This window comes from Siphateles boraxobius, unplaced genomic scaffold (assembly GCF_051911475.1).
Source record: "Siphateles boraxobius isolate OS27281-9 unplaced genomic scaffold, OSU_SipBor_1 7, whole genome shotgun sequence".
NCBI classification, from domain to species: Eukaryota; Metazoa; Chordata; class Actinopteri; order Cypriniformes; family Leuciscidae; genus Siphateles; species Siphateles boraxobius.
Window position 1 is genome coordinate 32444537 of NW_027509197.1, and position 17811 is coordinate 32462347.

At 38.5% G+C, this 17811-nt stretch overlaps 1 long non-coding RNA gene across 1 annotated transcript; it reads left to right on the plus strand.

The window, feature by feature from the left end:
* Positions 1-1397: 1397 nt before the first annotated feature.
* LOC143723504 (uncharacterized) lies at positions 1398-13296 on the plus strand. Its single transcript, XR_013197136.1, has 4 exons — positions 1398-1654; positions 5866-6732; positions 10926-12950; positions 13035-13296. It is a non-coding gene; the product is annotated as an uncharacterized LOC143723504 (long non-coding RNA).
* The last annotated feature ends 4515 nt before the right edge of the window (positions 13297-17811 follow it).

The following is a 17811-nucleotide window of genomic DNA, read 5'->3' on the forward strand; positions in this document are numbered from 1 at the left end:
AAAATTCATTATAAGTGAAAAGAAAACACCTTGAATTAAATAACTGATCCACCAATATGATGCCATTATCAAACCAATGTTTCAAGAACAATGATTTGCGCTTATATAATATATCCCTATTGTTCCATATATAATATTTATGTGGTGAAAAATTATGCTTGAAAATCAATGACCATGATAAAAAGGCCTGGCGATGAAATTCTGAGAGTTTCACTGGTACTTTATCAATATTATAATTACAACTAAGAAGAAAATGTATATTACCAAGGTTAGAAAGAATATGGGAGGGTATAAAGTTCCAGATTGAGTAAGGATTTCTGACAATCTGACGAAGCCAATTAACTTTAAATGTATTATTTAACATTTCAAAATCCAAAACATTTAGGCCACCATTTTCATATGAATTAGTTATAACTGTTTTCTTTATGTAATGTATTTTGTTTTTCCAGATAAAGTCAAACAGTATTTTATCTATTTCTTTGCATATTTTCTTATTAAGATGTAAAGCCATTGCTGCATAAGTCCGTCTAGAAATTCCCTCTGCCTTTGTAAGTAAAACTCTGCCCCTTAAAGAAAGATCTCTCATAAGCCAATGATTTAATTTCCTTTTAGTTTTTTCAACAATTGGATTAAAATTTAATAAACACCTTCTGTGCTGATCTTTAGTAATGCTTATTCCCAAATACTGAACCTCAGATTTTAAGGGAATACCATTATAAGATGCTTCAGAGCATTCCTTGATGGCCATAAGCTCACATTTAGCCAAATTTAAGTAAACACCAGATGCCCTTGAAAATTCACAGATTAATTCAGTAGCCACTGAGATCTGGTCTTCGTTTTGAATGAAGAGCGTAGTGTCATCTGCTAATTGGGTTATTTTTAACTCTCTATCAAAGATAGTGATGCCTTTCATTGGACTTGATTTAATATGAGAAGAAAGAAGTTGACTCACTAATAGAAAGAGGTATGGAGAGACAGGGCACCCTTGCCTAATTCCTCTAGTAATATCGAATCTAGGGGAAGTACCATTTAATAATTTGATAGAACAGTTGCCTTTTCTATAAAGTGTTTTAATTGCTGCAGAAAAAAAACCCCAAAATCAAATTTTTTAAGCGTGTCAAAGATGAACTGATGCTCTACCGAGTCGAATGCTTTATAAAAATCTCAGAATAATATAAACCCATTATCCTCAATCAATTCTGGATAGTTCAGGACATCCAACACTAATCTTATATTATTCGTTATATGTCGATTTTTCATGAATCCGGATTGTGAGTCATCAATTACGGAATCCATAACTTTTTTCAATCTTCTAGCTAAAATTAGGGTCAACAATTTATAATCATTGTTTAATAAACAGATAGGGCAACGTTACCTGTCGTTCTCACACCGGAAGTGTCACTTCCGGTGTGAGAACGCTAGGCGCGCTTGTGCTGCCGCTTCACGCTGGTGTTTGTCTGCTGTTCTGCGTCTGTTTTTTTGATATGTTTTTTCTTGGAATCGATCTTGTATTATTCACTGAACCTTCTTACACAATCAACACTTGGATTATTCACTGGACTATTTAAATGCTCAGAAGTTAATGATCCTGTCACACTGATCGGCTACGAGCCCTCTCCACTTTGCATCCCTATCCCTCGCGACATCTGATACTGTGAGTCTCCCCTCTCTTTTTCATTTTGTGGCAATATTATCTGTCTGCAGTCCCGGAGGCTGCATTTTCAGGACCCCACTTCTAGGACCGCATTTCTAGGACCCTAGTTTTTTGTGACAGCGCCACCTACCGAGTCGGAGAACCGCAGTCCCAGGAACGCATTTCCAGGACCCTAGTTTTAAGTTTTATAACAACCAAATACTACTTTCTTTATTGCAATTAAACCAGGTTCCTAGGAATGTTGAGAAATTATTGGGTCTAAGTAGCATACTATAATAACTCAAGTAAAATAAACAAGGAATCATGTTATAGTCTTTTCAGTCACTAGATGGACCACATTTTCAAGTACAGAGGGAAGACAAGGATGACTCTGGGGGAAGATTTAAGATTGTGTATTTTACAAAATAATATATAACACCTGAACTTGAACACACAAAATATTTTACAAAATAATATATAACACCTGAACTTGAACACACAACATATTTTACAAAATAATATATAACAACTGAAATTGAGAACACACACAAAAACAAATTTGATCATGACGTGAACCACATAGACAAACTACAATGGATGGACAAACACATGGACAACATCATCACTGACTGCTAAGAGAGAGAAAGAGAAGTGAATTAAATAAGGAACATTTAGTTGAACATGTTCTACTCTCTAATTTTAAATTTCATATTTAAAAGATCTTAGTTACCACAGAGTAATGATAATGATAAAAATAATGATATCAATCTTCATACCAATTAATGTTCATAATACAATTATTGCATACTGTTCAAAGAATTGGGAAAAAAAATGATTTTGATGTTGTGGGAACAAAGGTTCTAGAAACACTCATGTCAATAAAGCCCCTCTGAACTGAGAAAAAAAAATAATAGAGAGAGAGAAAATGGAAAAACAATGAGTAATTAACAAGCTTTCAGAACGAACATGCTATAGTTTATTGTGCTGTAAATAAGTCAACACAGGCTTATCACAATTGTTTTTAAAGTTAAACAAATCAAAATTGATTCGCATTTGATACTCACACTCTGAATGTCATCCATCTTCGCTGGTCCTCTAATTCGGTAGGTGGCGTTGTCACTAAAAACCTAGGGTCCTAGAAATGCGGACCTAGAAGTGGGGTCCTGAAAATGCAGCCTCCGTGTCTGCAGGCAGATGCTACTCTTTTGTGGTGTCAATCCTTGGTATGGTTGGGTAGCCTCCCCTTCTGTGGATTGTGTGGATTGTGGGTCTGATACGGTTCTGGCTAACGTAGTTAAACTTATAAATTATTGTGCAGGTCGTCGCGTTGGACATTACTGGTCATGTCATCGTGTATCCGATTGCAGGTTTTGTTTTTTGGTCTTTTTTGTTTAGTGCTATCTTTGAATGACGGCAATCAAACTTGTTCCCCCGAGATGGCGTTACAATTTTCTGCAGCCCATCTCAGGACATACAAAGGATCGTTACGGTTGGCTTCGGACATCTATAAATGGTGTGAACAACTTGGAGTGTTACGCCGACCACGCTATCTACACCGGTCACGGAAGAAACTTCGTAATTATCACTGCTCGTCTTTTAATAACATTCCGGTTGTCTGTACAAACACCCGTGCGTCGGATATAACACAGCTGGGAAATCGATCCATTAACTTTGGAAATCTGAGATCATTGCGTTTCGAACCTGAACTCGGAGCCTGCAGACGCGCATCTTCAGATCTGCGATGTGCGTTGTTGAACACACGCCCTCTAACTGATAAAGCATCAGTGTTGAATGACATAATCACTGACACAAACCTGGACAAACTACTGTTGACTGAAACCTGGCAGGTTCCTAATGACCTTTTCAACCTGAACCTCCTAACTCCGCCTGGGTACATCTACTTCTCTCAACCGCGTCTTCATCGTAGAGGTGGAGGGCTGGCTGTAGTTTGCCCTGAGACTATTAAAACTTCCAGGATCGAATTTCACGATGTTTCAGCATTTGAATACCTAGCGCTGAAAATGACTGGCCAAACCCCACTGGCTGTAATCTTAATTTACCGACCTCCTAAATGCCACTGACTTTTTTTCTGAGATTAGTGCATTACTTACTCTTGTCTGTGGTAGCTATACATCTGTTATTCTGCTTGGTGACTTTAATATACATGAAAACACTGCACAATGCAATGAATTGATGTCTGTACTGGACTGTTTCAACCTAACTCAACATGTAACTTTTGCTACCCACTCCAGGGGTCATATACTGGATCTCATATACATCTGGCTTAAATAACATCTGTGTTAATGGTTCAGACTTTGCTTTCTCTGATCATAAACTCATACGCTTCAGTTGTAGTTTTCCAGTAGCTATATCACCACTGAAGAAAACACTGACTTATCGTAAAATCAACTCTGTGAATCCATCTTCTTTTTCTGCTTCAATAAGGGATTCTACCTTGTCTGAATGTCTATGGTCTAACTGTCCATCAGAGATCTGCTGTATATACGACAATGCTTTGTCTCAAATACTTGATATGCATGCTCCTGTTAAAACTAGACTGGTTCCATCTACTTGTGCTTCACCTTGGTTCACTCCTGAACTATGAACGATAAAAACTGAGGGTCGCCGCCTGGAAAGACTATACAGGAGAACTGGACTTACCGTGCACTCTTTGGCTTTCAAAGAACACTTGCTTAGGTATCGTACAGCCCTTAATGATGCAAGATCTTCTTATTTCACCTCTACCATTAGAAATTCCAAATGCAGGCCCAGATCACTATTTGCAATGATTAACAAACTCACAAATCCACCAGAACATGTTATTTCGGGCTCTGTGGGGCTTGTAAATAACTTTTCTCAATTTTTCTCTGATAAATTGAAGTCAATCACTACATCCATTACCAAAAACACTCCTCATACAAGTGACTCAAATGTTCATTTAAGGTTAGCTGGTTCCGCTCACTTGACAAACTCCCTTTCTGCTTTCACTCGAACTACTCCTGCTGCCATAAGTGATCTAATTGTGAAATCAAATTCCACATCCTGCCGGCTTGATCCTATCCCTACTGTTTTGTGTGTGTGCCCAAGGTTGCTCCCTTCATAACACATATGATAAACTGTAGTTTAGCGTCTGGCGTTGTTCCAGCCGAATTAAAAATGGCTGCGGTGACCCCGATTCTTAAAAAACCAGGCCTTGACCACCTAAATATGGATAATTACCGACCTATATCCAATTTAACATTCATGAGCAAAGTCCTTGAAAGGGTGGTTGCTTCACATTTATGAAGACATTTGGATGCTAATGGTCTTTTTGAACCTTTTCAATCTGGATTTCACCCATCACAGAGCACTGAAACTGCCCTTCTTCGGGTGGTCAACGATATTCTTTTGTACATGGATTCAGGGCTGATAAACATTTTGATGCTCCTTGATTTAAGCGCTGCTTTTGATACAGTTTGCCATGAAATATTGATCTCTAGGCTTTCTGATATTGGCATCACTGGCTCTGCTCTTTCCTGGCTCGTTTCATACATCAGTGACAGAAAGTATTATATTTATAAAACTCTTTTTTCCGTCTTCGCAGTATTGCTCGCTTACGATCTTCTCTCACCTTAGCTGATGCTGAAACCTTAATTCATGCATTAATCACATCACGCCTCGACTATTGCAATGCCTTATTTCTTGGTCTTCCCAAAAATACGTATTGCAAGATTACAGTACGTTCAAAACTCTGCAGCGAGAGTCCTCACCTCTACTAGGCGTTCTGCACACATTACTCCTCTGCTTTATGAACTTCACTGGCTACCTGTGGCATCACATATCCACTTTAAGGTACTGCTTCTAACGTTCAAAGCATTTAATGGTCTTGCTCCACAATATTTGTCTGACCTACTCCACCCTGAACTTGGCTGACAAGCTGAACTTGGTTTACTGTGGTCCCTCATTTCTGGTTGTCTACTGTAGGAGGAAGGACTTTCAGTACTTATGCTCCTCAATTATGGAATTCGCTACCTCTTACACTACGCAATACCTCTTCTGTTGCTACTTTCAAGACCCAGTTAAAAACATATCTTTTTAATATGCATTTTGGATAATGTGATTATATGTATCCTATGTGACTGCAATACTATATGGGTGACTAAATGTATTGTATGTACAATGTAAAGCGACCTTGAGCTTCTGGAAAGGTGCTATATAAATAATACTTCTTCTTCTTCTACCTCTGAGTGCAGGTGAGGACACATTCGAGCTGCATTCGGTGCTGTTGGAGCTGGAGTCCGTGGAGAAGCAGGTCCGTGGTCTGCTAGAGAGGCAAGCCGAGCTGCGAGATCGGCGATCAGCGCTTGAAACATCACGCACCGATGCTCACATGTCAGTGGATAGTAACTTTTTGAGTCCGACCTCGTCTACTCGTGTGCTTCTCTGCACAGGACGCAACCACCCAGGACGCGATCATCCCTGGCTTCATTCACTCTGGCACCAACACAACACCATGGACCCTGGGTGATCCCACAGCGGAAAACACAAGCCAGGACCAGAGCAAGAACCTCTCCACCCGGAACCACTTCTCCCCTCTTCGCGAGTTGGAACGCGACGACGCCGTGATCATCGGCAGTTCCATCGTCCGTCATGTCCGCGCTACCTCAGGTAAAGGTAAGGTGCGCACTCACTGCTTTCCTAGTGCTCGTGTTTTAGATGTCGCTGCACAGGTTCCAGTGATCCTGAACGCTGACGAGCACGTCGGAGCTGTTGTGCTGCACGCGGGAGTGAACAACATCAGGCTGCGGCAGACGGAGGTTCTGAAGAAGGACTACAGGAGCCTGATCGAGACTGTACACAGCACATCGCCTGAAGCAACGATCATCGTGTCTGGGCCGCTTCCCACGTACCGACAAGGACAGGAAAGGTTCAGTAGATTATTTGCACTAAATGAATGGTTAATGACATTGTGTAATGAACAGAAACTGCTCTTTGTAAATAATTGGAATCTGTTCTGGGAGCGACCTAGGCTCTACCGTGCTGATGGCCTGCACCCCAGCAGAATCGGAGCGGCTGTTCTGTCGGACAACATCTCCAAGACGTTACACACCATCTTACTAGTAAGTCAAAGTCCAAATCACAGTCTTTGCTGTCCCAACTTAATTGATATAAGTAGTGTTGAACATTATATAGAAACTGTGTCTATTCCTCGTCTAGTGAGGCCAAACAATACATCTACTGTAGGATCTAGGAAAAATCTTATTGTAATTAAACCAGAAAATCTCAATATCAGTGAACAAAAACAATTTCTAAAGCTAGGTCTTCTAAATATTAGATCGCTCACACCTAAGGTGGTTATTGTAAATTAAATGGTCACAGCAAATAGTTTCGATGTATTTTGCCTTACTGAAACCTGGCTTAAAACAAATGAGTATTTCGGTCTAAATGAGTCTACTCCACCAGGATACTGTTATAAGCATGAGCCCTGTCTGATCGGTCGTGGCGGCGGTGTTGCAACAATCTATAGAGATATTCTAAATAGGGATGGGCATTCGATTAAATTTTCTTAGTCGATCGTCGGGAGAATTAACGATCGACTATCGATTAATCATTAATATTTTTATATTCAAATTCATTATTTATTTTTATATTATATACTTTTTATAAATTAAAAATGCAATGAAAATACACAAATACAGCGCGTTTTTTCCTCGATTAGATCTTTATTACAAGATGATCAACTTGTGGCAGTAAAACTGGACGTTCGGTTAGGCTAAACTTGAAGATATATGCGCTGCGGTGCTCAAAAGCAACGGAACCTGCAGCTGCGAGTTGGCGTTCTTAAACAGAGACCTTCGTTTGTTCCAAAATAATAAATAATAAAAAAAATCATGTTAAACAATAACTTAACCAAAAACATAATAATACTTAGATCTGACAGGTTCTGTCAAAATGTAACTCAAAACTATCCAAGAACGGAGTCGAGAAAGAGGGTGAGAGAGATTAGCCTACCTACTGTAACAATCAATTAGGCTAGGCTACTTAACAAAGCCTCATAAAAAATAACTAGTAACTCACATACAACTTCTACACCAGTCTACTGATTTTTGTTGAGAAAGATAAGCATGTTGATGACATGATCTGAGGTCAGACGCGACCGCAACCTGACCGTCAAGCCTCGTTTACACTTTCGCCTGGCTCTGCAGCGCGAGTCTCCACAGACTGCGCGCGCACCTCCCCAAACAGACGAGGCGTTTATACTCGACGCGCTCGCCTGTGAAACACCGAATACCGCAATGACGTCATTTTTGCCGCGCTCACCTTCGCGCTCGTGCGGACGCGTCGAGTGTAAACAAGGCTTCAGTCCAGCCGCTGAAAACACCCGCTCTGAGGGGACTGACGTTGCCGGGATGCACAGGTACCTCCGCGCTAACTTGACCAACCAGCCCGGGGAACACGTTCACTTTCCACTCACACTACGCAACGCAGCAGCATAAGTTTAATGATAATCGATAACAAATTAACGTGATCGACGAAATTCTTAATGATCAATAATCGATCGTCGATTAATCATGCCCATCCCTAATTCTAAATGTTACTCAGAAAACAGGTCACAGGTTTAATTCGTTTGAAGTACTTGTGCTAAATGTTACGCTCTTAGATGTAAGAAAGAAAACCCTATTATTTCTAGCCTTGGCTACTGTATATAGACCTCCAGGGCCCTATGCTGATTTCCTAAAAGAGTTTGCAGACTTTCTCTCATATCTATTGGTCAATGTCGATAAAGCAATAATTGTTGGAGATTTTAACATGCACAGAGATAACACAAATGATGCGTTAGGGGCTGTGTTTGCGGATTTATTAAACTCCTTTGGGGTCAAGCAAAACGTCAGTGGTCCCACTCATTGTCTAAATCATACACTAGATTTTATTATATCATATGGAACCCATCCAACCGATATAGATATCGTACCGCAAAGTGATGATGTCACTGATTATTACATGGTAACTTGCATAATACGTACTGCTGAAATTTGTCATGTTGCGCCACGTTATCGACCAGGCAGAACAATCCTTCCAACCACTATAGATAGATTCTCAAATAGCTTACCTGATCTATCTCAGCTGCTCAGTGAACCCAAACAAAGATGAACTAGATGAACTAGAGGAAATGACTAGCAGTTTGAGCACCATTTTCTCTAGTACATTAGAAATTGTTGCACCAATCAGATTAAAAAAGGTTAGAGAGAAAACTAAGGCACCACGGTACAACAGTGCTACGCATGTTATCAAGAGAGAAACTCATAACTTAGAGCGTAAATGGAAACAAACTAATTTAGAGGTCTTTAGAATCGCGAGGAAAGACAGTATGTCACGTTATAAAAAGGCTCTAAAAGCAGCCAGGGCTGAGCATCTCCGCAAACTAATAGAAAATAATCAAAATAATCCAAGGTTTTTATTTAACACCGTGGCTAGACTAACAAATAAACAGACATCACCAGAGCAAAATATTCTGTTACAGTATAGTAGTAACGATTTTATGAATTTCTTCACTGAGAAAATAGAAAGCATCAGAAACACAATTGTAAATGTACAATCTTTTATGGTGTCTTATGATTCAGCCTCAATTTTCGCCCCTCAAGAACAACTACACCGCTTTACAACTATAGGACAGAGCTAAATAAACTTATCATTGCATCTAAACCAACAGCATGTTTATTAGATCCAATACCCACTAAAGTACTGAAAGAAGTGTTACCTGTAGTGGAAGAGCCTCTTCTCAATATTATTAACTCGTCTTTATCTTTAGGTCATGTCCCAAGAATATTCAAACTGGCAGTAATAAAACCTCTCATTAAGAAACCACAATTAGATCCAAATAACCTAGCAAATTACAGACCCATTTCAAATCTTCCATTTATGTCTAAAATACTAGAAAAAGTTGTGTCCGCTCAATTGTGTTCTTTCTTGCAAGAAAATGATATCTATGAAAAATTTCAGTCAGGATTCAGACCGCATCATTGCACAGAAACTGCGCTGGTTAAAATTACAAATGATTTACTTTTAGCTTCTGACCAAGGCTGTATCCCAATACTAGTTCTACTCGATCTTAGCGCTGCGTTCGACACTATAGATCATAAAATACTCTTGGATCGACTACAAAACTACACTGGTGTTCAGGGACAGGCATTATGCTTTAGATCGTACTTATCAGACCTTTATCATTTTGTCTGTTTAAATGGGGAAAAATCGAAGATAACGTCAGTAGACTATGGAGTGCCGCAAGGATCGGTGTTGTCTGCTATTCTCAATATATATGCTGCCACTTGGTAATATTATAAGAAAACATGGAATTAATTTCCACTGTTATGCAGATGACACTCAATTATATATTTCATCACGACCAGATGAAAACACTAACTTATCTAAATTGACAGAGTGTCTAAATGATATAAAATGCTGGATGACGTGTAATTTCCTGCTATTAAATTCAGATAAAACGGAGGTACTACTTATTGGTCCAAAAAACTACACACAAAACCTTGTACAATACAACTTTAATTTAGAAGGATGTCCTGTTATTTTATCCACTACAGTAAAATACCTGGGTGTTATACTAGACCGCAACTTGTCTTTCGAAAATCATATTTCACATGTTACAAGAACAGCCTTTTTCCACCTTAGAAACATTGCTAAGCTACGTAACATGCTATCTGTTTCTGATGCAGAAAAGTTAGTTCATGCATTCATGACCTCGAGACTAGATTACTGTAATGCTTTATTAGTTGGCTGTCCTGCATCCTCAATAAACAAGCTACAGTTAGTGCAAAATGCAGCTGCTAGAGTTCTTACCAGGTCAAGAAAATACGATCATATAACACCAATTTTATCATCTCTACACTGGTTACCTATTAAGTTCCGTATCAATTACAAAGTACTACTACTGACCTATAAAGCCCTAAATGGTCTAGCTCCTGTGTATTTAATGGACCTTCTATCGCTCTACAATCCATTGCGTTCTTTAAGATCACTAAATTCGATGCTTCTGGTCATTCCTAGGATATCTAAGACCACTAAAGGAGGGAGGGCATTCTCACATTTTGCTCCTAAACTCTGGAATAGCCTTCCTGTTATTGTTCGAGGCTCAGACTTGCTGGCCCAGTTTAAAACTAGATTAAAGACGCATCTCTTTATCCAAGAATTCACAAAATGCTTACCTTTTATAACACTGTTGAATCAGATCGAATGCATTAATATTATGAACAGCAGCTATGCTAATTATTTCCCATTTACTTTTCTGCTGTTATCTCAGGACGCTAGTCCCGAGGTAAATGGCGTTCGTCAGCTCCAATTTGTATCCAGCCTCTCACGGAGACTTCAGATCACCCAACACCTGCGATGAGATGACTCAACGCCTGTGAAGAGACAACTCGACGCCTGTGAAGAGACGACTCAACGCTGGCGATATGTTATGCCCTAAATTAATACATGATTAACTAACTGCATTTTTCTATGTACATTTCTGAAATGCACTTTCTGTAAAGCTGCTTTGAAATAATATGTATTGTAAAAGCAGTATACAAATAAATTTGAATTGAATTGAATAACTTATAAAAAATGTTGAAAATTGCTAACTTATTTAGATGAGTTAAAGGTGCAATAAAGGGTATGCACTGACATCACTTTCCCGCAGGAACACCACCGGACTGAGGGGCAAAAGAGCTGCTGCGTGACTGGATTTAATAGGGGTAACTGCAAAAACGCAAGTAAAACAAACAATTATCATTTTAAAATAAAGGTTGAACTCAATATAGTGAAGTCAAATTCCAAATTGGTCTATACCATCTTAAATTTGTAAAACTTTTAATAGCAGGATAAGTGGCTTATTTTGATCTTTTACTTAGGATGAATAGGGTCATCTTTGCACATTCACATTCTCTGATGTCATGCTCACACTTCAGACCAAAAGTTACAAAAATGTTTGAAGCTTTGTTTTTTTTTAATGAGAAAATAATGTACATAACAATAATGTTTTGAACATTTTACAGTACATCACTCTTAGTATTCATACTTAGAATAATCATGAAATGTAATTTTGGCTAATTTCAATAATATGACTTCCTATCAACCCTAATTTAAATAGTACCCGCATTTTGTAAGCCTTAGTCATGCTGTTGTAAAGTGAATAAAAACACAATAACCGAAATTTGCAATTTGCTCTAATAGTTCTCTGGATTTTGTGTAGCTTGTCAAGTGGTCCTAGTGGATCATTTAACAGGATGTGTCCTGTTGTAGGAAATAGCACTGTGATTTTTGTTCTGCACTATGGAACATGCTGATCTTCCCAACTAAACGATTCCCTCCTGCTCTTTCCATCTGTTGTTTGGCTTCAAACTAAGCAGGGAGGTAGTGGGATTCTGGAAAGAGTTGAAGGAAAGAGCTGCTCTGCCACATAAACCTACTGTTTAGATGCAAAGAGGTGTCGGCTTCAAAGACCTACAGGTTTCAATCCCAATTGCTTTTAATGCGCAGTGGATAAGACACATGACTTTGGTGTGAGAGACCCAGGTTCGAATCCACTGTGAGACACTGTTACGTCCCCAGAGCACTGGGTACGTATTATAGTGATTCTTTTCTGGCATTGCTTGTGGTTTGTGTGTTTGTATTTCTTCTAACAGGTAAGATGGCTTCTGTAACAGTTACGGCAGCTGATTGGTGGTTCAACGGCAGATTGGATCTTGGAACTCCTCCCGCTCGTCAGTGGCTGCAGCTGGCTGGGCTCTTTAAAAAGCCTAGTTTTGAGTCAGTTCAAGATCTGGGGCCTGTTCTTCGTACGTCGCTAACTCAGTTAGCTGGATTTGATTGTTGGCGATTTGGCATGATCTTGGATTGTTTGGTTCTTCGACGCTCATCCTGGACTTGCTGTCATAGCAACAGGTGCGCCAGCTTGAACCTGCTCGCAAGCAGGCTTATTTCATGTTAACAGGATTAGATCGCGGCTTTTTAAGCGGAGCTGATACGGGAAGTCTTTTAGTGCAGCGCGATAGTGTACTTTTTGAGAGATATCATTTTTCTCATGACTCGTGAGGATGTCGTTTACATCATTAATTTGTTGGAAACGCATAAATGTTCGACTCCGAGTCGGGCTTTAATAACAGTGCAGGCAAGTTACTATTGCGATTCTTATCCAGATTAGTATTATATCAAATTTTAAAAAGGCAGTTGACTGACTAAAATCTCTTAGATGGTGTGTGACTATGTTCCATATCACAAATATGGCCAGGATCTGTGCATGACTCAAGAATTTTCAGAGATTTATGCACATTATTTGAACGTGGTAAGGAAAAATATAAATATCAAGCTCACTGTATTACATACACGTATCCTTATCCTAACAGAACTGAATTTTTCCATTAAACAGGTGATTACAGCAGGATCCTGCTTGGAGACAGGTGTTTTGACCCCATTCCCTGACCCAAACCCCAGACCAGTTACAATGCAGCTCTAGCCAGGACAAGGGCACACAATGAAGTGAACTTTAGCCAACTAAAGTATCTGAAAAGTCTGAGGGTTGCACCTGACAGGGGCCTGTGACATGGCATGGGCCATATTACATAACATTGCACCATCAGAAAAAATAGAAAACATTTCATTAATGTTTAATAAAAGACAAGACAAATATGCTTAGTTCTTTGAGTTTTATTTTAATTGTTCTTTGTAAAGAAAAGCCAGTGATCAAGTCATCTTTTGCCTGCAAATAATATATATTGTACTCTGTGTGAAATAATATATTAGCACTTACTCTGAAGTTCCTATGAAGCAACTCTATCTCTAGTGCCAGTTTTTTTTTTCCTTTAAGTTGTCAATTATTTTCAAAATACTCTTTTCTAGGGTTAGGGGTAAACCTGTCAACACATGGCTTATGCATCAAAAATTAAAAGGAAAAGTACAACACTGCCCACCTCTGCATCACTGCTTTGTGCAGACTCTTCTGTAGATGTGGACTCCTGCAACTCATATTGCATTCAGAAATAATAGGTAGGGCCTACTCAAGTGTAAATTAAGTAAAGTTATTTATCCACTTAAAGATACCTGAGAGGGTTTCTTCACTGTCCTGTGCATTGGGGGGAAAATGGGCATTACAAAGTGTTGTACTTTCTTCCCTTTTGATGTAACGTTAGAAAAAGTCTTACTGCACATGCTTCAGCCACCTGCTTGGGAACACATAAAAGTGTTGGTGTATTGTTTAAAACTGCACAAAAGAGGAAAACACAATTGCATTACAATGAAGTACACTGGGGGGAAATGTGATCAATAACTCATGGCTACATATTTTTTTTTTACATTAACTATGTAGTTTCACAGTCACACATGTAGACTTTCACAAGTCAAAGCAATTAATTACTAGGTTTAACAGCTGATATGACTGGACAGCCATTTGGATTATAGGCTTACTTAATTTAATGCAGCAACAAATTATTTTACAGTGTACTAGGATCATTTAAAGTTCATTTACCAGAAGTGAAGGTGTTGCTGCTCCTGGCTGTGGGTCTGAGGAAGAGCTGAACCCAGGGATGCCCTCTACAAGGTTCACATTTAACCCGAGGGTCAGCTCTTCTGCCTGTGTATAATGTGGGGGTGCAGGACCACCACCTGTTTGTTTTTCTTTTCTTTTTATTTCTCAGCCTTTTTCTTGGTTGCTTTTATAAACAGGCAAACATTTATTAACAGTGCCTTTTTAAAAGAGACTAGTATAAGTAGTCCAAATTACTATTATGTAGAATATTCTAGTACTTCACTTTTACTTGTTCCTATGTTCTAGTAGTGGGTGGTGACTCTGACATTACAATGAACAAAGTTATTCATTATTTAGAAATTATTAAAATATAAATATATATATACTGTAATAAGTGATAAAAACATCTAACTACAAACTTAATTTGTCTGCTACTTTTTGCCAGCCCTCTCTCCTGGCTTTTTCACACTTTAAGGTGTTCCCTGGCGTTTTAATTAAGTTTTCAAATTCAGCATATCCTTCAATAACTCTTGCTCTTCTGTGGAGAAAAAAACTGAGCGCGCTCTTTGGCCACGGTGAGCAGCCAATAGCAGCGTTGCTGATCAATGTTGGGGGTCTGAGAGTCTTGCGTAGAGCGCTGGATGTGGCATTAACCATGGCGTTTTCCATAGGGATCCCAATTACGTCGTCACGGCGACGTCATGTTGAACGTGAGCGACTGATAGGAAACGTCTCGGTTACTAATGTAACCCTTGTTCCCTGAAGGAGGGAATGGGAGATGTAACGTCCCGTCGCCACGGTTGCTGACCATCGCTGTATGGCCGTCACGATCTCAGCACCTCAGCAAAAAACAATGAGTGCGTGCGACCACTTCCTGTTTATACCCACGCTGAGGGGCGGGTGACCCGATTCACGCGCACCAACGTCCATTGGCTCGTTCTGTAGACACTCGAAGATGATAGGGCTCCCTGAAGTGAACCCAATTACGTTGTCACATCGACGTTACGTCTCCCGTTCCATACTTCAGGGTACGAGGGTTACATTAGTAACCGAGACATTACTTGGTTTTCCCATTTATTGACTGACAGCTCTCTTGTCTTTTCAAAGATTCAATATTCCTCAAAATGAAAAAAAATCAGTGAAATGCAGAATCTGAATACTACGTAAACCTCCAATAACTAAATATTCAATAAAATATAAATTTTTATGCATTTAATCTTTAACTTTATTGTCCAATGTACTTGCTTCTGACCTTTGATGATTCAGTTAAACCATTGGCAAAAAGCAATAAGCAATATTTTTATTGGTAAAAAAAAGTGTTAAACTTTTTTCCCCTGCATCCTATTTTTACGTTATCCAGAATGGCAGCAGAGCTGAAAGGTTTGTTTGAGCTGCACCATCTACTGTAAAGGCATGAATTTGAATTTCCTTCAGCCTGAGGCTTCTTATTCACTTTTGGTGTAAAATGGTCTTTTTCTTCCTGAACTGTTTCTTCCTAAGGTTTGATAATCAAAATTTCGATCAAGAATGTAGTAAGGAACTGAATTCTCTACTACTGATCGAGGTGACAATATGGTGTTGATTGACGATGGTTATGTTCAATCATTATTAAAAAAAAATGTGAAAAAGAAATCCGCTGGTCCTGATGGTATTTCGTCTTTTTTTTATTAAAGTCTGTGTAGGGGAATTGTCACTGGTATGGTCCTCTGTATTTCAAAGGTCTATTGATTCCGAAATAGCTCCAGCCATTTGGAAAAAGTCTATTATAATTCCTGTGCCAAAAACGGCCCGTCCTACCAAGAACAATGAGTTTAGACTAATTGCCATTATATCAGTGGTGGGTGAAGTGTTTTGAGAAGTGTATGGTGTCAATGTTATGAGAAAATGTTAATAGTCACTTAGATCTACTTCAATTTGCTTATAGGAAAGGAAAAGGAACAGGTGATGCTATCAATAGTTTGATGCCATCTGGAGGATTCCGATGCTTATGCACGAGTGCTTTTTAGCCAACTTTAGTTCAGCCTTCAATACTATTCTTAATTAAAAAATGAAAGCAGTTAAAAGTAAATCCTACAATTATACAGTGGTATCACTCCTTTTTAACAAATAGAACTCAGAGAGTCAAAGTAAATAATAGTTTATCTCAAGTAAAATACTGAAGCACTGGCGTTCCTCAGGGCTGTGTTAGCTCACTAGCTCTTTTGCACTGAGTGATCGAGTGGGTTAGGATGATATCATTCTCAGATGATACAGTAATTTTAAGTCTGCTGAAAAAACAAGACTCCTATTCTATTTTTTATTCTGAGATTAATTCATTTGTTGTTTGGTGTGAAGCAATTTTCTAATAGTGAATACTAAGAAAATGGAGGAAATAATTTTTGACCCCAAGGGCATTGGAGATCATATGCCCATAGTTGTTCATAATCAAGAAATCACACAGGTGCAATAATACAAGTACTTAGGAGTGCATAGACAAATTTCTTACATGGGACAAGCATGTTAATTGGGTGTGTGAAAGTCTCCACCAGAGATTGTATTTTTTACGAATACTGTAGTTTTATGGAGTTGATAAGAAAATTATGTTCCTTTTTTATCAGTCTACACTAGAAAGTGTGATCAGATATGGTCTGTCCACTTAGTGATCTTTCTGAAATATCAAAATCAACGATACTATACATTGTTAAAACTTCGATGAAAATGATTGGACGGAAAGACTATACTAGTATTCAGACTCTGAATGAGCAATGCACGTTAAATGAGGCAAAAAGGATTTTAAGCGACCGAATCTCATGTACTTAACTGCTCTTATGAACTCTTACCGTCTGGAAGAAGGTACAGAACTCTCCGTTATAAACGTAAAAGGTTCAAAAACACTTTTGTACCGGTATCAATTAGATTGTTGAACATGAATTAGTGAAGTCTATTTATTTTTATGTGTATATGATGTGTTTTAATATTTTGTGTAATTTTTTAATGAATCAGGTTTTGGCGAAATGCTGGCTATGGAGTCCATTTCAAATTTCCCTATCAGGGACAATAAAGTTTATTCATTACATTTGCCCCAAAATATAACTTTTTTGTTATAAAAACAACCCCAACCCAGGTGAAAAAAAGTAACGCAAAAAAACATAACGCATTACATTTCTAAAAAAGTAACTAAGTAACGCAATAACAGTAGTTACTTTTTAAGGGAGTAATACAATATTGTAATGCATTACTTTTCATAACTTTCCCCAACACTGGTGTTGATGTAAAAAGGATAAGATCAATAAGTTGTGACAACATGTTTTTACATTGCTTTAACTTATCAAAGTAGCCTATACGTTAAGCAATTTTCCTCTGTTTTTATAAGTTAGCCTATACAAGGTTCAAGTCTTTTTTTTTTATTACTGAAAGGTCAATAACACAAATAGTAGCAATACCACAAATATGAGAAATGTGTAAATTCAAAATGGCGAAGTAGCAAAATAAAAAAGTATGGGCATTTCACTAAATCTCTACAGGGCCTGAAATAGCTCCCTCTGACGTAAATGGCATGTATAGCTAAGTTCACATCAATGGTGTGGTAGGCTGCCCTTAATAGCAAAACGTGTTTGATGTAGTCTACGTAGCCATATTATCACCGTTACTCTACTCGTGACAAATTCGGTATTTTACACTTATAGCCCTGTTTTAAGATCGT